Source organism: Gouania willdenowi, chromosome 4 (assembly GCF_900634775.1).
Source record: "Gouania willdenowi chromosome 4, fGouWil2.1, whole genome shotgun sequence".
NCBI classification, from domain to species: domain Eukaryota; kingdom Metazoa; phylum Chordata; class Actinopteri; order Blenniiformes; family Gobiesocidae; genus Gouania; species Gouania willdenowi.
The window spans coordinates 35800346-35823656 of record NC_041047.1 but is presented as its reverse complement, the minus strand read 5'-3'; positions in this window follow the sequence as shown (position 1 = coordinate 35823656).

The window sequence follows — 23311 nt, the reverse complement described above, 5'->3', positions numbered from 1 at the left end:
AGTTTTTAAAGTTTGGAAACTGTTTTACCTTCGCCGTTCCGAGCCCTGTACTTCTTTGTCGTGGCTACTGAGGGAGCCGGTTGTGTTTGGGTCCCGTCTTGGATGCGAGGCAGGATCGTCCGCAATCCTGAACAAACTTTGCAGCTCGAAGGTGCTAACCCTTGCGGACGTTGTGGTATTTGCCGGCCCTCTCCTCAAAGATGCCGAAGGATTGGCATCGCAGATCGGCGTCAGGTCGGTCAGGATCGTCAGCCATTTTCTCCGTCGACTCAAGGGCCAACTTGTGGAGTCTGAGCTACGGCTCCTTGCAGGTCACGGTAAGAGGCGATGTGTGCCAGACCCCACAGATACCTTCCCGGAGTGTGCGTTGATGCCAAGAATGACACATCATGGAGAGTTTTTAAGACTGAGGGCCTCTGCGGCCATTTCGTTTGAGGAAACTGGGGGACGGGAGTTTTACTACCTTTCTGTTAAAGTTTTAAATCAGGTAAAACTAAGTGGTAGACCGGATACTCCATGGAGGTCACACTTGGCCCTGAGTGACTCACGAAAACCTGAGTGGAGTACACTGTACAAACCTCCACTGACTAAGAGGGGAGGGGACCTACAGTGGCGCATTCTTCATGGCGCAGTTGCAGTCAACTCTTTTGTGTCAATTCTTGACCCCACGATGTCTGATCTGTGCCCTTTCTGCTCCCACAGGGAAACTGTTTTTCATTGTTTTGTTGAGTGTTCTCGGCTTGCTGCCTTTTTTTGTTTGATGTCCCAGTTTTTCTTGTTGTTTGGCCTCACTTTTAACACACATTTGTTTATTCTAGGGATCAGACAGGTAAAAAAAAGGAAAGTTGAGTGCCGGTTACTGAACTTCCTGCAGGGACAGGGCAAAATGGCCGTGTATCTCAGTCGGAAGAACAAGGTCAATGGTTGTGGAGATGATGATGTGGTCATTATCTTTAAGAGAATGATCAGAGTGAGGTTAAAGACTGATTTTCTTTATTTTAAGTCATGTGACAACCTGCAGGAGTTTGAAGATCTGTGGTCACTGAAATGTGTGCTGTGTTCAGTGGTTAAGGGGGAATTAATTTTTGGTACTGTTATTTGAGTGTTCTTGTACTGTTTTAGCACCGATTTGTAAATAAATGTGACTTGAAAAATCAAATCATCAAATCTCTCTCTCTCTTTCTCTCTCTCTCTCTCTCTCTCTCTCTCTCTCTCTCTCTCTCTCTCTCTCTCTCTCTCTCTCTCTCTCTTTCTCTCTCTCTCTCTTTCTCTCTCTCTCTCTCTCTCTCTCTCTCTCTCTCTCTCTCTCTCTCTCTCTCTCTCTCTCTCTACTGTCAAATTACATTTTTGTGTATTCTTCTCCCATTTCTGTTTTTAAGGATCAATCTCCAAAGTGGAGTTCTTAGAAGCCAAGATCCAATGGCAAGAAAAAATAATAACTGATCTTGAGCAAGAGCGCAATTTCTTGAATGAGCAAATCTTAGGAAAGAAGAAGGGTCCGCTCTACACACACAGTAAAGTGATAAGTACAATCATGTCAGAGTCTCTAAAACACCAGAAAAATCTCCAATAACACAAGATAAAGTCCATACATTTGTCACTAGTCTATATTGAGAAAAAAGACACTAAGAGTATTCAGAAAATATACTGGTAAGGGATGTTCAGTTTTGGTTTTTACGAATTGCAGCTTTTAACTCATTGAATTGGCCTACATTCTGAGTGAACTCATCCTTTAGTAACTCCCTAAGTTGATCAATTAAACCGTAAAAGTGGCGCTCATAATGATCAGTGCTGTAAACGGCCTGAGTGAGAAGGAAAAGAAGCGATCAGTCCTCTACGCTGTCACTCGGGCCCCGTAGACAGACAGACACACACACACACACACACACACACACACTGTTAAAGGGATGCTACTGTAGCGACACAACGCATGGGGGCGTGCACGCCGGCAGTGCACGGACGCGCACGCAAACACAAGGTTGTTGTGTGTGTGCTGCCCTCGCAGCAGCCTCCATGTTTTCGGCTGATCCAACAGCTCGTTTAGGCTGCGCCGCTGCTGCCGATAGGTTGATGGGCAAGTGTGCACATTGAGAGGGAGAGAGGAGCTGTAGGAAATATTGCTACAGAAGCATTCTTTTAACGTGCAGGTGCACTTTCGGTGTGGTGTAAATGGCCAGCATGAGTAGGAAAAGAAGCGATCACACCTCTCCGCTGCCACTCGGCTCCATAGAGAGACAGACACACCGCGTCCCTATTTTACCGCGCTATACGGTAATACCGTGACTAATTAAAAAATATTACGTAAGGCTCAGGGTGCGATCACAACGAACGCGACTGTGTGTGTATGTGTCTGTGTGACACATAGGATATCGCCTAAGCCTATTACCAACTCAACAGATCTTACAGAGTATCATTGTTATATTGAATTCTGAACAATATATTGTGTGTGGAATGATATGAGATAAACAGATATACGTCCTATTCCCAGAATGCACTTCATTTTTATCAAAGATAAGTGACCAGTTTGAGCAATTGATCAGCTTACCTTAAGCATTTGTTTGGGCTCATTCCTTGTGTTTTATATATCTTTCAGTGAAAGGTCCAGCTGAGGTCATCAGCAGATAAAAAGGTCTTGAAAAGCTTCAGCAAAGTCCTCACCATGACTGAAGCCTTAAGAATCAATGGCGTGGATCGGGGAACCATCAAGATGACTGCTGCAATTATGGAGCTCAACACTGTGGATCCTGAAACCTTCAAGACCCTGAAGTATGATCCTGCAACCGACACCCTGCAGTCCTTTGCCAAGAGGTGTGCAACCTACATTACCCCTGAGAAGAAGATCATTATAGAGGACATGAAGGCCAAAGGCCAACTCCTCCCCTTGTTGATGAAATACTAAGATTTAAGCGATCTGCTTTGTTCTGCTAAAAGCAAGTTTAGACTGTGAAAGTGCAATGTTTGTACAGTTAAGTATGTTTGTTCTAAGCTCTGACAAAGAGTAAGTTCATGTTGAGCTGTGCAGGTTTTATATTTTTTTTAGATACTACCATTTTTGTACTTAATTTTATGACATGTTTGTATGTACACTGATAGTTGTCAGAATTTAAATACCTGTAAGCTAAACTACACTGCAAGTTCAGGCAGTATTTGTTACCAACCTTGGGCAAACCGGAACCAGTGCCTTAATAAAAGAGGTATTTGTACTTTTGCTGTCTTTGTCATTCTACCACAGAAAGAGAGGGAACCCATTGATAGATCTTTTTTTTAAAGGTGTAACCCATCACTTGTTCATTTCAGTAGTTATGTGCTATTATATATTAATTGAGTGTGAAAAGGAGGCAACTTTAGTTTAGGGAACATATGTTGGTTAATTGTGTACAACTACTAGTGAACTAGTAATGATCAAGACGTCACTTTAGTTTGGGGAACATATACTAAGTAACAAAGGCTTAATTCACAGTTATTTGGACACTATTAATACTTGTAGGTTTGTGTTTTGTTAACTAAGAACAGACCATATTCATTATGTGTTATTAAGGGACAATTACTATTATTGTGGTACTACCACCTTATTAAGTCCATACTAAGCAAAGCATATTGAGATCATAATTCATATACAACAACTTCCTAACTTACTACTAATAAGTCATAATTCTGAGGTTATTGAGGTAAAACTCTTAGTTAATGGCTTACTGGTTGTATAATAAAGCCATGCAGAATAAGGCATTAATAAGTAATCAATAAGGACTGATTAAGAGCCAATATGTTACTAATTATTATGCTAATAAGTAACTAATTAATGGTGAATAGGTGTTCCTTCATTTAAAGTGTTACCTATCATGTTAGTGTGTCATTCAAACGTACCTTCAGTGTTTCTCAGATTGATTCACGTATTTTTGAGTAATCTTTAAATCTCCTGCTCGCAGCCATTTTCCTGCTGTTATGCTTGAGGGGACGAGGCTCCGCCTTGGGGATGAGGCCCCTCCCCCTCATATGTTCTATTTCTTAGTTCAGCCCACAGCACCAGCCTCTGCAGATTTAGCTTTTCATTTCCTTATTTTAAATACTTTTGTAAGAAATCCATGGCTAATGTTGTCTGTACTCATTAATTCCATCAAAACAGCTGCAGTCACAGAAAACAGCTGATCGATAACTGTGTTTCCCGTCTATAGACACGCCCACTCAATAATATGCCTAAGTAGGACGCAAATCAGCCTGTTTGTGTAGATTTGATCAGAAAGTGACTTTTCAGAGGCTAAAACTCTGGAAAACAGGTGAGTTTGGGAAAATAAACCTCAAATACTATGTTTTTGGGGTTCTTAGAACAAAAGGAGATGATGGTGAATAATAGTATGATATGGACCTTTAAAGAGACAGAGATGAAATTGAAGCGTCATGAACTGTGTGCTACAGAGGGAAATTATTTTATTTTTTTTTTTAATATTTGCTGCATTTTCCCAAAAAAATGGGGTAGCATATTGTTTGAGTATGCTATAGAATGGTATAAAAATCACGATGCCCCCCCTTTAAGAATCTACTAGCTATGCTGGCTGGTGATCTAAAAAGTTAATTTAAAGCCCTGTGTACATGATATAGAAATATCTAAAGTCCCATAAAACACACTGACTGTACAAAATATACTATATATGAATTCATTTGTTGAATACAAGTTATTTTTTTGGCGCTCGAGTCATGTGACTTCCTTTCAAAGCGACAGCGGAGCCTACACCTCTTTGTAACTCACGTTTTGATCCTAAAAAATAGATATAATTACTGTTAGTTTCATGTCACAGATGTTAGTTCTACATCAGATGTGTAGTATAAGTTTTCAGTGAAATGGTCCTAAACTTTTGAGACTTTAGGTTGGTTCTTCTTCTGTTCTTCACAATGTAAGTGTTGAAGCGACACTGCACCCAGCAGTTCATGTATGGTACTGCAGCAGAAATGAAGTAGAAAGATTTTATCATGAATTTACCACATTAAACATGATCAATGATGTTACTAATTATGTTTGCATTATTGTAATGTATATTAATTAATTATTGTAATGTATATTTGTGTTGGCACAAATCTGTAGACGGTCTATTTGCTTAATTCTATTATTTCTTTTCCCCCCCAATAAGAATCTCAAACTCCGCCTATGGAATGACTGGATGGTTTGTTGAATATTAGTGCTGTACGTTCACAATTAGAGCAGACAGAGGACCCCCCCCCCCCCCAGCCCCCCCGAGCTAGAACCCGGTTAAATTGAGTTGAAAATGAGTTTTTAGCATCTTCAGCAATAATAGAAGGGTGCAGAACTTGGGCATGATCTTTGTTAATAGAGTGAGAGCACAGGAGGATTTGGTGTTACACTGTGAATAGAGGCAGAGCAGGTGGAAACTAGGATTCCTTTTCCTGAACAGGCATGAAGTCAATTAGACGGAGAAGTAGGAGTGTGAAGAGTGTGTGTTTATAGGCAGCAGGAGTCGGGATGTTTTCTGGTAGAAATGAAGGCGAAAAAAAGAAAAGAAATGAAGGCAGATATGACCCAGAATAAGGATAGCTAGAAGCTAACTTTGCTGCTAAAAACATGAACCAAAGTTTTAATCAGACTTTTATTCCACATTTAGCTTCAAACAAAAAAAAAAAAACTACACTCGTCTAATAAGGTTTTGTTTCATTAGTGCAGACAATGCAACACCCACAAAGGAATGAGTTTTCTTACAAACTACTGTACATTAGATGATGTAATATATCCCTTAAACCAAAAGGAGCAGCACAAATCTGCTACTTTTGATTTTTTTTACATACAAATATTAAGTTTAAAACTAATGCTAATGCTTTGTTTTTGTTTTAAGCAAATGACCAAAATGTCCGTGTAATCCTAATGACCCTGTGTTGTGTGGTGCCAGCCAGGGTTGGATCAATTATAAGTGTAATTGTGTAATTGATAATTAAATAAAGTTATGATGTATTTATAATGGTAATTGAAAACAAATCTGTTGCTGTTGTAGTCATAATTAAATTGTAATTGAGTTCCGAGAAATTACTACAAATTGTATTTGTCATGGAAATTATATAAAATCTAATTATATCACATCACTATTGAACCATGTTACAGTCTTATGTCTTACACATATGTAGTTAATATTTATTAAAATATGTTCCATGTTTTCCCTCTATCTGTCACTTCTCTTCAGAATAATTTTACCATTTAAAAAAATGAAACAAATCTAGGATTATACCGACAGAAAACACGCCACCAACAATATTAAAACCTGTATTTTCATAGATTATGAGGCCTAATAAGCTGATTTAAGACATGCTAACAGAAAGCTAACACAAGAGGAAGGTTAACCTTGCTGTGGTTATCAATTAAAAACTCAACATTTGTGAGAATGAGAATAATTGAGAACAAAGTTGTAATTGACTTTCAGGAGGAAAATAATGATTGTAATTTAATTGTAACTGGAAAAAAAAATCAGTCGTTGTAATCATAATTGAGTTTTAATTGAACATGGGCAGTAATAGACGTAATTGTAATTGAAAAATGTAATTGACCCCAGTCCTGGTGCCGGCACAGTCTCATGAAAATGACTTTACGTTGTTTTATGGGCGTGGCAACGCAATTTCCTGATATTTTCAGGTCTATGACCATCCAACTTTAACTACTATCGTTCCAAAGGCCTTTGTTCCACACACACATCCATGAAAGAAATGGTCAAAACTAAGGTGCACAAAATAAACCATTCAATCTTCCAAAAACCTCCATTTCTTGAAACCACGTGTCAAACCCTAGAGCCTTTAGAGCAGGGGTCGCCAACCTTTTTGAAACCAAGAGCTACTTCTTGGGTACTGATTAATGTGAAGGGCTACCAGTTTGATACACACTTAAATAATAATTAGGGAGATTTTCAAAAGAGCGGGGGGGGGGGGGGGGGTAGTTTGCTTTTTAAAGAGAAAATGAAATAATTCAATTTCACAGTGTTCTTTTATTTGAAAAACACATATAAAGTAAAGAACAAATTCCACAGTACCCGTGCAAATGATAAATGGTGGTAGTAGTAGAATAAATAAAATAAATAACATAAAATTAAACAAAAAAGGTATACATTGCATAAATTATCCATCAATCTATGCAATGTATGCTTGAAATAAAAATAATCAACAAAAGGAAAATTAAACATAGCCTATACAACAACGGCTATAACCATAACAGAAACACTTCCCTACACATGGTTGGATTTGATTTTCTCCAGATTTCCTCACTGACATTGTCCGGGCGGACCATCCTTCACTGAGCTTCGTTTCCGGCCGGACAATAATAACGATTACACCTCTTCTTATGCGGTGTAATCGTTATTATTATTACAACAATATTATTATTACAATAATATAATTACATCATCTCACTCCATCCAAACAGTTTTTACAGTTTTCCCAGCTTTATATCACATGATACCAGTCGTTCTTTTATCACAAACTATTTTAACAACTCTCAATTAAATAAATAATAATAAAAAAATGTTACGATAACTAGTAACAACTGAAATAGTTGTTATGTTTTATTTTTGGCCCCAAAATAAAAGGTACAAAATGTAACGAGTCCTAAACAAATATGACATTTCCGATATTTACATTTGAGATATTTTTGAAATAAAGTTATATAGTGCTGCTTCCATAATGCTCCACAGAATGAATGTTTAATAGTGTCTGTCTCTAATCCTTGGTCACATGATCACCGTCACTCCAGGGGTTCAGTGGAGATTAAATGTGCATTATATAACCATTCTGAGCATTAACACAGGAAAGAACAGTGGGTTTTTGTTGTGTTTACGTGTTTTTTCTGAATTTTTAGTCATTTCGTGTGATTTTGGAGTCATTTTAAGACTTTTTTCTTATTTCTCGTGTGTTGTATTTGTGTTTTGTTTATTATCTGTTTTGGATTTTTTCAGTATTTTTTGTTGTTTTGAGGAATTTTATGTAATTGTTAGCGTTGTGTGTTTCTTTGTGTCATTTTGTCATTGTGTTCTTGTTTTGTGAGTTTAGGTCAGTCATAGGGTACTAGTGGTCCGGGGGCCACATTCGGCCCTTGGTCTAATTCTGTGCGGCCCCCCCAAGACAAATCCACCAAAAATTGTAATTCAAGAAATTGGAAATAATAAATGTTTCATTGTCTCCATTAAGAATGTGTAATATATTATTGTTTACGATATATCATCAAAACCGGTAAGAATATGCCATCCCATGATAGAAATGATCAATTCCCATTTCGGAAATTATTGAGAGCAACGGACCGTTTGTCCCTCAATTTAGCCAAGAATGCCCCTAAAAACCTTGTTTCACGGGACAAAATGGCGCCAAGTACCTGCAGCAACAATTATGAACAGGAAACTCAACTAAAGCTAAGCTAACCCACCGATACATAAGACTGGGCTAAAAGCTAATGCTCAGAGCTAACGCTAAGAGCTGATGCTGACGCTAACAGCTAACGCTAGAGCTAACGCTAAGAGCTAACGCTAGAGCTAACGCTAAGAGCTAACGCTAGAGCTAACGCTAAGAGCTAACGCTAACTACTTCATTAAAGGAAGAGACCAGTAAACACATCTTACTGTCATTAAACCACAGAAAGCCACTGATTTAACACTTGTAAAGAAGGATAAAAGCTAACATGAAATACGTGTTAGCATAAATACTATTGTCACTATTCATCCGTCCCAACTTGTGAAACACAATATTTTTAAATGATATTTCACGGGTTTACAGACAAAGCTTAGACAGTAATTTAATTATTGACAGTAATGTAACTATTGTGATTATTACTCCTAAATATCCTGAATGATTAAATCTTTAAACTTGATCTGGTTTAATTATAGGAAATCAGAGAGTTATTTACTAACCGTAACTTTATGTAACTTTATCAGAGATATATACGGTAAAATAAACACCATTCAGCAGCAGCAAAAACACTATTGGAGTTATTTTTGCTTTTCATGTGCTTTTTGTTTTTTTTTTAGGAACAATTTCATTTTAAGTGAGAAAATAAATGAATTGCATACAATGACATTAATTTATTTCATATATCAGCCCATGAAAAATAGCTCTGAGTCAGCAGCTATTGTAGTTTTTTAATGTTTTTGTAAGGAACCTGTTTACACTTTAAGTTGGCAATTGTTTTATTTATTTATCATATTTTTAATCGTTACCTGGGATAAATATCCTCAATTATTGGGATAATTATTTTAGTGTATATTGCTCATCCCTCGTCTCCGTCTCTAATCCTTGGCCACATGTTTACATCACCATCGCTCCAGGGGTTGTGGAGTGTCTTTCAATTAAAACCCTGTTGTTTTTAACATTCCAAATATGCAATTAAGCTAATTGCCAGCATGGCTCTTTGTGATGTATTGTGCCCCTGACACGGGGGCGGGCCTCGCCGGTCCCCGCTCCGTCTGATTGGCTGGCCTTTGGCTGTAATCTGCTTGACTAGTCACACTCCTGCCCTCCCCATTAAGAGTATCCCCAGTGGAGAAGCTTCCACTGTAACAGCCTTGTTAATAATACATTAATGAAGGGCTGCTCCTCCAGATTAGGTGCTGGCCCCTCTGATAATGGGGAGCTGGAGGATGGCCAGGCAATCACCTCACTGTTGTAATCTAACCTTTGGTTAAATAAGCTTTTGTTAGCGACAGAGAGAAAGGTGAAAGAAGGGGGGGGAGGGGGGTGACGGAACACTCGCCCTAGGAAATGTAAATGGTCTCTTTTGTCTCATACATGGTAGAAACAGAACGAAGGGGGAAAAAAAGCCACGGCTGCTGTTTGCGGCCTTGCCGTATCGTAATAGGTAAGAAACACAATTATCAGATAGTTTGTGAGCTGACAGGTGATTGTTGCTGTGAAAACAGGAGGAGGAGTGAAATGCAGCACTGTCAGCAGGTGTGTGGCAGCGATCCGTCCCTCAAGTGTCAGGATTCCTCGTGTTTCACGCTGCGATTCGCTGGAATACGTCGCTCGTAAATATGCAAGCAATCAACAAAAGAGTAAAAAAAACAGAGCTCAGCTTAAATATTTTAAACGCCCTCAGTTTAAAGTTTGATTCCTTTCATATCCACAGATACATCATGTCAGGGACAAAAACTCAGCCCTGGCCTTTACATGTAGATGCTGCTATTAAAGAAGTGATGCTCAACATGTGGTTCTTTGTCTTCATTTACATTTTTATTCCTGCAGAAAACCTTAACTTTTTAAATTCATCTTTTTTTACCTTTGTCCCATTTTTGCCCCTTTTGACACTTTTTTCAGATTTTAGCTATAATTTGTCAATGAATATTCCTCTTTTTTTCAATTTTCAACTTTTTAACACATTTAACCACATTTTTTTCTTTCTTTTTTTCTTTCATTATTTTTTGTCACTGTTCATCCAAATGAGCTTATACTTTTACCCAATAAATACCACTTGTTTCCTTTCCCCCCCCCCAACATTCTGCCTCTTTTGTCTCACCTTTGCCCTTTTTCCACTATTGTTTGGCCATTAAAACAACCCTTAACCATTACATACCACCTGGTTCCTTTTTATTTGCCCATATTTTGGCCATTCTTGACTGTTTTTGGCACATTTTAGTCACTATTGAAAATTCTTCAGTCTTTAGCTACATTTTGTCATAAAATATCCCTTTTTCCCATTTTTTTTCCTTTTGCAAGTTATTTTTTGACACTTTTATCCAATTTTTGTCCTTTTTTTAATTTTATATTGTTGGTTTTCATCCAAATGAGCTACCTTTGGCCCAATAACTACCACTTGTTTCCTTTTTTCCTCCTATTCTTTTCCCTTTTTCACTATTGTTTGCCACATTTTGCCCATTTAAGCTACCTTTTGCCATTAAAAACCACTTGGTTCCTCTTTATTTGTTTTTTTTTTTTTTTTTTTTTTTTCTGGCAACCCTTTTAAATATCCCTTTTTTCCTTTTTTGTCCATTTTTGGAAGTTTTTTTTAGACTTTAAGAATAAGAATAAGAATATGTTTTAATACATATCAATTATTCCTCATTTTTTTACATTTTTAAGTTCTTTCTGACACATTTATGAAATTTTTTGTCTTTTTTTTGGCCATTTTTGATCTTAATTAGCTAACTTTAGCCCAATAAAAAAACACTTGTGTCCCTTTTTCCTACATTTGCCTCTTTTTAATCCACATTTTTCCCCTTTTTAACCTATTGTTTGCCCATTTAAGCTACCCTTTGCCATTACATACCACCTGGTTCATTTTTATTTGCCCATTTTTTTGTTCAGTCTTGACTGTTTTTGGCTTATTTTAGTCACTTCTCACACATTTCTTGCCACGTTTTTTTTTGACTCTCGACCATTTTTGGCCACCTTAACACGTCTGCCTCCACTCGCTCGTCAAAAAAATAAAAACGTAGGCGACCACACATGGCCACTTTGGGTCGACGCGATGCCAGATGACCAGTCCACCTCTGCATAATGCCTATTTCTTTATAATCTCGTTTTTTATTGAAATATCAGTTAGATATTTTAATCTTGCCTGTTTATCCAAACCATAAAAAACTGTCACCCCCTTTCTGTCTCTTGTAAGCCAGCCTCTGTCAGGCAGGATTGTGCCTTAAGACACGTTCTCCATTCAGCCGTGTAACACTTGCCAAACTGCAAACTTAACAACCGACGAGAACAAACGGAATGAGAAAGCGAGAATGGGGGAACGTGATGGAAAGTGATGCCTCCTGGAGTCAAATACAGTGGAGCATTGAGAGGAAACAGTCAGAGGGTGAAGGTAAACACAACTATTAAGTTTCTAACTCAGACACAGCGGACAGGGGGATTTTTGGGGAGATTTTGTTGCTTTTGTCATCCTCCAGCTTCTCCCATGAAAACACTGTTTGGGTTTGGCTGTTTTAGGAAGGATTTGGACACATTTTAACTATTTATCACTAAACTATAACTTTAGGAGTTAAAACCCATGCACTTAATCCTTAATGTTCAAAATGTAAATTATTGGCTGACATTGTAAGAAAATTACTAAAAGCGGCAATCAAAATAAAAGATTAATGTTGGATCAATTGTTTAAAAAGTAGATGTGTGGTGTGACAAAATGATTGAAACATGATATTTTTTATTTCTCTGAACCATGTGCACCTTAGTGGTATTTATTGGCCTGGTCTATCCAATACGGTAGCACCCATCATACATACTTTTCATTACTTATTTTGTTTCTTTGGAAAGTTAGAAAAGGCTTGATCAAGTGGTATTAAAACAGTCAAGAATAGGGCTGGACGATATGGACCAAAACTCATCTCAAAGTGTTGTAATATACCGTATTATTCTAGATCATTTCACTGGATCGGTTCGCAGCCGAGTGTGAAGCGGCCGGAATGAGAATCAGCACCTCCAAATCCGAGTCCATGGTTCTCGACCGGAAAAAGGTGGAGTGCCTTCTCCGGGTTGGAGATGAGGTTCTGCCCCAGGTGGAGGAGTTCAAGTACCTCGGGGTCTTGTTCACGAGTGAGGGAAGGATGGAGCGAGAGATCGACAGGCGGATTGGTGCGGCGTCTGCAGTGATGCAGAGTCTGCACCAGTCCGTCATTGTGAAAAGGGAGCTGAGCCAAAAAGCAAAGCTCTCGATTTACAGGTCGGTCTACGTTCTAACCCTCACCTATGGTCATGAACTTTGGGTCATGACCGAAAGAACAAGATCACGGGTACAAGCGGGTACAAGCGGGCGAAATGAGTTTCCTCCGTAGGGTGGCTGGGCTCTCCCTTAGAGATAGGGTGAGAAGCTCAGTCATTCGGGAGGGGCTCAAAGTAGAGTCGCTGCTCCTCCGCATCGAGAAGAGCCAGATGAGGTGGCTTGGGCACCTAATTAGGATGCCCCGGAGGGACGTGCCCTGAACGCCTCACTAGGGAGAATTACGTTCAGGGAAGTCTGGGCCTCCCTACTGAGGATGCTGCCCCCGCGACCCGGAAACGGTTAAGTGGGAGAAGATGGATGGATGGATGGATGGATGGCATTTTATTTCAATGATTTCTGACCAGAAAGACAATTCTGGTTAGAATTTGCTGATGCAAAATGCTACACAGACACATTTATTAACAAACAGCTGTACAACATGTTTCACTTTAGTCTTTTTCTCTATAAGGGACAGCACATGTGAGTGAGTTCTGTACTGTAGCTTAATAGAATGCACTCAGAAATCCATCTAACTCAGCTTGGGAGGAGGGTGGGCCGTCCTCTGGCCCTATGTCACAGTGCGGGAAGGAGGAAGTCAGTGTCCCGTCTATAGACACGCCCACTCATGAATATGCATAAGTAGGCCCCAAATCAGCCTGTTTGTGTAGAGTTGGTCAGAAAGTGACTTTTCAGAGGCTAAACCTTAGAACAAATGGAGATGGGTGTAAAATAGCATGACATGGACCTTTAATGGTTCGCTGACATCAATGATTTTAGATATTATAGGCCAATATAATCCAATTCTTGTTTTGTTTTTTAATGCTGATATTGGACCAATTCCTGGAATCAATATCAGATCAAGACACTCATAGTGTTAATGTTGGCTGTATCAAGAGTGGACAGGAGGAGGAATACAGGGAACTGATCCAGGATTTCGTCACGTGGTGCGACTCTAACCACCTGCTCCTCAACGCCACCAAGACCAAGGAGATGGTGGTGGACTTTAGGAGAACCAGGCCGCACCTTGAGCCTGTCAACATCAAAGGTGACTGTGTGGAGGTGGTTCACACTTACAAATACCTGGGAGTGCAGCTGGATGACAAACTGGACTGGACTGCCAACACAGAGGCCCTGTGCAGGAAAGGACAGAGCCGTCTGTACTTCCTCAGAAGGCTGGCGTCCTTCAACATCTGCAAGAAGCTGCTACAGATCTTCTACCAGTCTGTAGTAGCGAGCGCCCTCATGTATGCAGTGGTGTGTTGGGGGGGCAGCCTCAAGAAGAAGGACGCTGGACGCCTGGACAAACTGGTGAGGAAGGCAGGTTCTGTTGTTGGCACAGAGCTGGACAGCCTTACATCTGTGGCAGAGAAACGGACTCTGAACAGGCTACTGTCCATCATAGACAATCCATACCACCCACTGCACAGCGCCATCTCCAGGCAGAGGAGCAGCTTCAGTGACAGACTGCTGTCATTGTCCTGCTCCACTGACAGACTGAGGAAATCGTTCCTCCCCCACGCCATGCGGCTCTTTAACAACTCTAGGGGGGGGGTGATAAAATCAACCATAGAACACTGGACTTAATGCTAATCACACCATGCACCCTCTGTCACACACGCACTTTATCACACACACACACACATCTACAAGTTGGACTCTAAGTATGTACAAACTGACCATTACGCAACTGTATCTTGCACACTGTCATCTGCACAACTGCACTCGAACTGGACTGGCAGACACTATACTGTATTTCGTTTTTAGACCATTATATTTTACCTTAGTACTTTTCTTGCACTGTTTTAAATTTTAAAATTTTTAAATTTTTACATTGTACTTTCCCTGCATGCCCCTGTGTTCCCATACCTGTAAGCTGCTGGAACTGTGAACTGTGAATTTCTCTTGGAGATGAATAAAGTATCTATCTATCTATCTATCTATCTATCTATCTATCTATCTATCTATCTATATTATCTATCTATCTATCTATCTATCTATCTATCTATCTATCTATCTATCTATCTATCTATCTATCTATCTATCTATCTATCTATCTATCTAATGAAGGGATGAAGTAAAGCGATCAGTGCTTTTCATTTAAAGGGTACCTGTAGTGCAATATATATAACATAATGTTTTACCAAAAAACAACATTGGAGAAAAATACAGTAAGAGAAAAGATAAAAACACCAAAAATACTCCTAACACACAAAACTACTCCAGTAATACACAAAATGACTCCAAATAACACAAAAATACAAAACATGATTAAAAAAAACACGTTTACAGAAAATGACAACCAAAGTACGCAAAAAGACAAGAAAAGCACAAAAGATGACCAGGAGCTGGATGGACAGGTGTGGGCAGTACAGTCAATTTTACAGCAGTCCTACGGTGTGAGAGTTTAAGCTAAGCAGGTCTGTGGCACTGCTTCAACTGTGAGGAGCGACTGGATTTCAAACATGTTTGATTTCCTTACAACCATACGATTGCTGATCGTGAGGTGTTCATCGCTTCCTGTGACCCCATGTATATTACATGATGCACGACACATGATCTAGCAGAGACTCGCATGATCCCACAAAATAGACGCACGAGTCAAAAGTCGGATCAAAATGGGCCAAAAATTGCACGGTGTGTTTACATTGCGGGAAGTGTCATTTTTCTGTTGTTATGGTAAGTTCTCTCCACAAAGTTCATCATTTAACCACAAGGAAATAAGAGGGACCAATGTGATGGGGGTGTGGTTAGTGCCATGACGTAGTATCCCCTGTAAGCAGAAACGTAGTAGTGATCTGAACAAGTACGTTTACAAGCTGCATTCAACAACTTTCTGTGTCTGGTTTTCAGACGTAACTTTGGCGTGGTGCCCATTAGCTTAGCCCATTAGCTTAGCCCACAGATCCCCCTCATAGCAGCTCAGCTTGAAGCGGTCCTCACATATTAACTAATTTCATCCAAAAGTGAAGGTTTTAATATGTATCTCGTACTATGGTGTAGATTTTAGGACATCCTCAGGTCTCAGAGTGAGGTATCAGGTATCAGGAAAACTTCTGTCATTTGTCAGACCAAACAGACGCAAAATAAATGTTTCTGTGGGGTTTTTCTCGTGTTGTTATAGCAACCATTGGCTTTACACTCCTCCATTGTTCAGAAATGTGACCCAGCGCTGGATGATGATGTTAGCGTCGGTCCTGCAATGACTCAATAAAGAAGCTGTGACTTCATTGTGTGGAACCATAGACTGTAAAAAGAATGGACAAGACAAGCTCCATAAGCCCCGCCTCCTCAACCTGTTAACAGATGGGATGTGGGTCAAACTGTAAAGTTAAAATACTCGTCACATAATTATTTTCCAAACCTAAACTCTGCTGTGATCATTAGTTATTATCACCCTACATTGTGTTCAAGCGCTCTTTGTTCTGTGAACTTTGTTTAAATAAGTTTTTTGAGGTTAAAAAACAGGATTTGACGTCATATGACGATGATTGACAGCCGTGGGTCTTGCTACGACCCATAAAAAGCAGTTACGTGGTGAAGGAACGCAGAGACGCCATTTAACTAGATATAAATATATGGTGTTTTTTTTACTAACCTCTATGATCTCATCTGAACAAGCCATTAGTGGGGTTTTCAGTGGTAAAGATACTTATGTTCTTGGCGTCACTGGTCTGTGTAAGTCATCAGGGCAGTACGCTAAATGGGCGGGGCATGTTACCAGTGCTCCTCCCGCTGGACCCTACTGCGCAGACTCTGGTTCCAAATGATGTCATATTTGTAAGATAGGAGAGCCCCCTAAGCGCCGTATTTTGGCTTTAAGAATGTTGAGTGGGAACAGCTACAGTACACGCCCACTGTGTGGAACAGACCTAATCACACTGTTCTTAATGTCAAGAGTGGAAAAAACTAAAAACTGATCTTTCAGATCCTCCAGAAAATCGTGATTGTAACTATTAACTCATTCAGTGCCAGCCGTTTTAGAGCATTTTGACTCATTTTTAAAGACCCACAGAATATTTTCTACTATGACAAACTGACATCTGAAACCATATTCTGAAAGATTAGACTCTCTAATTTCATCAGATTTTTTTGTTTTTTGTTTTTGTTTCTAGCTTGTTTCGTTCTTTTATAATCAGCAGTTGAATAGAGGAAAGTTTCACACAAATTGCCAGTTTGTGACAAAAAGTTGAGAAAAACGTCTTTTTCTGAAAAAATCTATTAGTGACTTTAAAACATTTTTTTTCTTTTTTTGCTTTAGTGACTCAACATTGGTTTCCTTCTATAAAACTACAAAAACAACACTGAGACCAGGCTTTTGATGGCAAATTTATTATTTTATCTACTGTAGGTCAGAGTTCCTGGCGTTCCTCCAAGTCTCTCCCCCCGTCATTCTCCACACACGCAACTTCCTCCTCCTCCTGGACATGCTGAGTCTCAGCGCTTGCCCCGTTTTTTGATCGTTTTCTCTCACCATCAACACACTCTCAATGGTCTACTTAGGTTCCACACATGTTCTGGTCGAGTGTGTGCTGCTGAGATCTTCAGCATCAACTCTCGTAGCCCCATTTTCTGTCTCATAATCTCCTTTCCTCTCACTCTGAGCTCTGTCCATCACGGGTGGTCTCTCATCCAAAGGTGCTCTGCTGCCACCTACATGCCACCCGTTCGTCACTACATCATGGTACAAGTTAGATATTCACAGGAGAGCTTTGTCACACTGTCTCCTAGCAACCCCAGCCGAAAAATACAATTCACATCTATAGACGGAAATGGCACTCAATGAGTTAATGCAGATTTAGTCAAACCCCGCAAATTCTGTGCGGCCCTACAATTCTGTCCAATCACTGCAATTTTCCGCAATTTTAACCAATCTGTCTAAAGATTCCGGTCGATTCGGTGCCACAACGTGACTGAAGTTTGTCCACTTTATGTACGCCACATCGATTTCTGAAGCCAACAGCCACCATTAGCTGGCGACCGGAATTACCATTTAGTCTGCAGCTAAAGTAGATTTTTTTTTGTTTTTGTTTCAAAAACTTAAACAAACTGATTCTCTGTAATATTCTCTGTTCTGGAAACCTTTAAAATGTGATGGAAATAATCCATATCTTGTTAAGTTATTGTGAATCTGAGCTCTTTTCTGTAATGTTATGAAATAATTCAAAGGCAATCAGGTTTTTTAGCAAATTTGCTAGTTTAGGCAAAGTTATAGAAAATAATAAAGCCTCAAAATGCTGCGACGTTTGCTGCAGTTTTTTTTTTTTTAAAAGCTGCTGCAAAATCAGGCATTTTAGGCCTCAACCATCATAGAAATTGTCGGCAAAATCCTGGATGGACTGATCTATGTTTTGAGTCTATGGTTCTTTTCCTATCATTTTTAATTACTGTGATGAGTATATTTTAAATACACACTATGTGAACCTATGTAGAAACGAACTATTTTAGACCCATTGTTACACTGGTTCCACCTCGACAAGTCAACGATACCGGTCTCAACATGAACTGAAATCATCTGCAAAGCTGCTGCCGAGCGGCTCAGAAATCGGAGACATGTCTCCTACTTTCGTCTTTTATGAATAAATAACTGCACAAATAAAATGTCTGGAAGTGGATTAAATATAAAGTGAGGCTCCCGGAGTAAAGTCGGTCGTGTTCAATTAGGGCCTAATAACCAATGTTCTTTCTAAAGTCGGGATAATTTGAAGCTCCCTGATGTTTTCATACACTCTTTTTTCTTTTTTTTCTACTCATCTTCAGATTAAAAGTGCAGTTCAGAAATTGTTGTCCCAAAGTAAGTTCAAATCATTAAGTGTGAGCTTTCAAAGAGCTGCCGATTGAAAGCCAATGGGAAAGTCCTCACACTTTTATCTGGGATGTTAAAGAAAAAGATGAGGATCTTGAGCCTGGGTCTTTCAGATAAGTGAATATATTTAATTTTTGAAAGAATCACAGAGATGGTGTCTTTGGTCCTCACGTCTACTGGGACCAAGGCGTGAAGAAGTCAAAGTTGTTTTTTTTTTTTTTACTCCTTTTCCACTCTCCCTCCATCCTTCACCCTGCTGTACTTATAAAGTGAAATAGACCCTGAAACCTCTCCGGGGCCTCTAAGTTGATTTATTTATCAGGTCTACTCTGTTCCCGAGTGATGGCTGTGTGATGGATACCCAGGGGTGGGCCTTCGTAGAGCGAGAAAGTCGCCCCTCACATGCAACCCCCCTCACGCCATGGCATCAGAGCAACCGCCTGACACTGGGGCTTTCATCGCCGTGCCCCCTTCACGCCTAATCAATGCCAAGTGGGAGCCGTGGACATGTAGCGAGGCGGCTAGCTGGTGCTGCTAGCCTTGAAAGACTGACCACGCAGGCCATTAAAAACACACACAGGTTAGATCTCAACACTCCCACACTCTTTTCCCATTCCCATGTTGTGCATGTGTTTACGCAGCCACATATGCTGGAGTTAGCCCTGAGAGGGGCTCTCTGTCCCCCTGCCAAAACGAGCCTCCCACAGACAAAGGAGAAGCTCATTAACCTGAAACAGAAAGCAAAGTATGGGATCAAATTAGGGTCATAAAGATTTTGTCTGCAAAAAATAAATAAAAAATCTGTGTGGAAAAAAAAGGTATTTGTAATTTTTTTTCCCATAATAAATCTGTATGCATAAAAAAAATAAGTCAATGTGAAAAAAAAGTGTATTTGTAATTTTTTTTCCCATAATAAATCTGTATGCATAAAAAAAATAAGTCAATGTGAAAAAAAAGTGTATTTGTAAAAAAAAATTGTGCACATAAAAAAAAAAATGTAGAAAAAGATATTTCTATTTGTAAAATGTTTTTTTTTTGTCTGCAAAAAAATCTGTTTGTAAAAATAATTGTCTGTAAAAAATAAAAATAAACATTTGTATTAGTAAAATACCTTTTCTGTCTGCAAAACTGCGTTTGTGGACATATGAGAACTTTAACTACAGTGCAGGCATGCAGCTGCTTAAACTGTATACCGTAATAATTAACAGTTAAACTTCACTTCCACGCCCCTTGTTAAGAGATTTTATTAACTCACCTGTTCACTCGCATTACGCCGCTCCGTCATTTTCATCGCGCAATGAAGGAGGAAGGGGGCGTTTCCAGGGGGCAGCCCTCCGATGGTGTTTTGTAAGCTGAGTGCTGATTGGCTGCTCCACAAACGCAATTAAACCAGGGTCACAATTTGTCTGTATATTTGTTTTTTTACATGTAAGAAAAAAAGTTCTCACACACACAAAAAAGCTAGTTTTGCAGACACAAAATGTCTTTTACAAACACAAGATCTTTATGACCCTAATTTGATCCCATACTAAAGCCTGACACACACACACACACACACAACGTCCCTACATTTTTTTATTTTTTCCTTCCAAAACGGCTGCTGCCACGAACAAAAAACACTTGTTTACCGTTGTTTGGTTTTGGTTACGGTGTCAGGAATATAACGATGGCATCGGGACCTGCTGATGGAGCCGACATCTGGTTTTTGTGCATATCTGAAAGAGACGGCATTTATTATACATGATGTTCTGTACACCTGCCAAAAGAGGCACCCTGTATGTTCTTCAATCAGCACTACAACACACACACACACACACACGCACACACACATTCTCATATTTTCTATCATATTTACTTTACAGTTGAGTTGACTTTCAATCTTTGTTCTTTTCTTTTCTTCTCTTTTTTGCTGCACTTAGAGGCAGATGGAGTTAAATATTAAATGTCCTAATTAGAGATTTACTCTGAGAAAACAGATGGATTGCTTGTGGTGTTACAAGCAACACTTTAAATTTGTCAATAATTACACCATGTGCTCACTTTGGGAGGTTAAAAAAAAAAAAAGCTGAAATAACTCCTTAAACAATAATCAGCTCTATTTATTTTGGAAAACTCACCTTTGTTGTTTGTGCCATTGTTTTTGATGACAATGACTCTTAGCAAAAACAAGTAAACCTAAAGTGCATTATACTAAGTATACTGAAGTATAGTTTAAGTACACTTAGCCAACATACTAGCAGTATACTTCAACATGTACTATTTCAATACTTTTTGGGACTAAATTGGCCCATTTTTAGTTTAACAAAAGTACACTTTATACAATCTGTATAAATTAAGTAAACTGCTAAAAGCTTTATTTCATACTGCAAGTATACTACAACACTAGAACTAGTATACTAGAATCTATCCTATTTTCCTTTAAATCAGCACTTTTTGTTATAATATACAGTACTTTTAACTTTATTTCACATAGACTTGTTAATTTAACTATTCTACCAATAGACCTGTGTTTAGTTTTTTTTTAATAAAAAAGGTAAGAATTCACAGAAATAAAAAATAAAAAGCCATAGCCAAGCTGCAATCACTAAGTGATATACTTGTATGAAGTAAATGTACTTTAATGTATACATTTCAGTGTACTGCAAGTATACTAAAGTGATGTACTTTTAAGTGTATCTCTGATAAGTACATAAAGTACTTTTTATTTTAAAATAAGTATACTTTAAGCACACTTAAATAGATGTGTTTTTCTTAAGGCTAGTGACAGGGTTGGACTGAATGACCAAACACAGAGGGAGTCATTGTTCTGAAAACCATGTTTGTCACATTTAGGAGTAAAACAGCATTACACACACACACACACATACACATACACACCCTCAGTAGTGATTCCTGTGGGGTGTGTGTTAGAAAGGTTCTATTCACCATCTGTTCCAACAAAAACAAGAACAACAAACTTAAACAGATGTTTTTGTTTTTCTAAAAAACAAAGTAGGTAAATAACTAAAAAACCCTCCCTGCACAAAGAACACACGCCGTGCATAGGGCTCTGGTTCTAGACCTTTTTTTGGGTCGTGACCCCATTTTGAATATCACAGATTTTCTGGCGACTCCAGAGATTTATTTATTTATTTATTTATTTATTTATTTATTTATTTATTTATTAACTAGATTTATATTTGAGGTAGTGAACGTACAAAATACAGTTGTTTGAGATTGTGTGGTGTTTTAATTTGAACAAGAATAATAATTAAAAAAATTACAACATTTTTATTTTCATTATAATTTTATTAATTATTAAATTTGCATGCTGTATTTTTTTAAAGCACATTTATATTTAAATTATATTCTACGTATTATACTCAGTATGAAATACAGTTGTCTGAGAATGTGTGTGGGATTTTTATTGGAAAACAAATGTACAAATATATATATTAATTAATTACAAAAATATAATTTTATTTTATTGTATTTTTTTTTTTTAATCAATTACTATGGTAATTTCAGGTGACTCCATTTGAATTTGAAACTTTTGTCTTTTAGATATCTGAGAACATTTCAACATAATGAGCCAGTTTCCACTTTGGCTTCTTTAACTTTGATAATATTCTTCATTGTTTTGCATTGAAAAATTGGCTTTTAAATGTTTTTATTTTTGTTATATCTTAGTTTGGTTGATCCAATGATTGAGTCTGTTGTAATGCAGGCACTCATAATTCCTTCTGCCCACTACACTCACACTGTACACATTACAGTAAATTAGAGTCATATTTTCCCGCAGACATAACACTGCACACCTCCTTTTCTTTATGTGTCATATCTATTTGCTGTGGACTAGGGCGAGTGTGTGTTTAGCATGTAGCGCGCTGTTCTCACAGGAAAGTTTCACTGTTTCCTACCGTCTACAGTTGTGAGAGTGATAATTGGCTAATGAGTAAATAAACAGCTGGAGTTTCCATGTTTCAGCTCTGCTAGCTAAAAACAACAAAAAAAAAGTTAAAAAGAAAGGAAGGTCCTACTCAAGTCTACCCTTACAAAAAACAAGTAAATTTAAGTGTTCTTACAGTATAAGTTACTTATTATAAACTAAAAATGAAAAAGCATGTTATGCATTTATCATAGATACATATAAAAGTACATCACTTTAGTATACTTGCAGTACACTGAAATGTATAGATTAAAGTACAAGTATATTTACTTCATACTTGTATTCAAACTTTATTTATACTTAGTGCAAGTATTTAAATTACCTTTAATTAAATTCAGTTTGTGAATCTGCATATTTTAGTGATAACAGCCTAATAAATACTTTTCTCACCACATCCAGAATGACTTTATAGTCATAACACTTTTTATCTTTTCTTTTTTTTTGGTGAGTTCTTACATTATTTTAGCAAAAAGTAGTTTATTCAAGTGTACTACAAGTATTTTATACTAAAACTGAGGCAGTATACTTGAATGTGTACTTTTATAAACTTAAAATTACATTATAAAGTATACTTTATTAAACTAAAATGTGGACGAAAAGAATATACTTAGTACATTAATAGTATACAGATGAGTGTACTTGTTGTATACTTGAAAGTGTACTTTTATAAACTTAAAATGACTTTATAAAGTACTTAAAGTATACTTTTGCAGGTGGACTTCGACTCGGAGTGATAAAAATACAATTCTTAATTATTATTAATATTACAGTGATTTGCTTTAGGAGGTATTATCTGAAATTGAGTTAAAGTGTTTTAGATCACTCAGTTAGTTATTAATACTCTGTCATCCAGGGGCGTGAACTCTTGCTACTCTCCATATAACAAACCTTATGATTGTAATATTTTCATAAACCA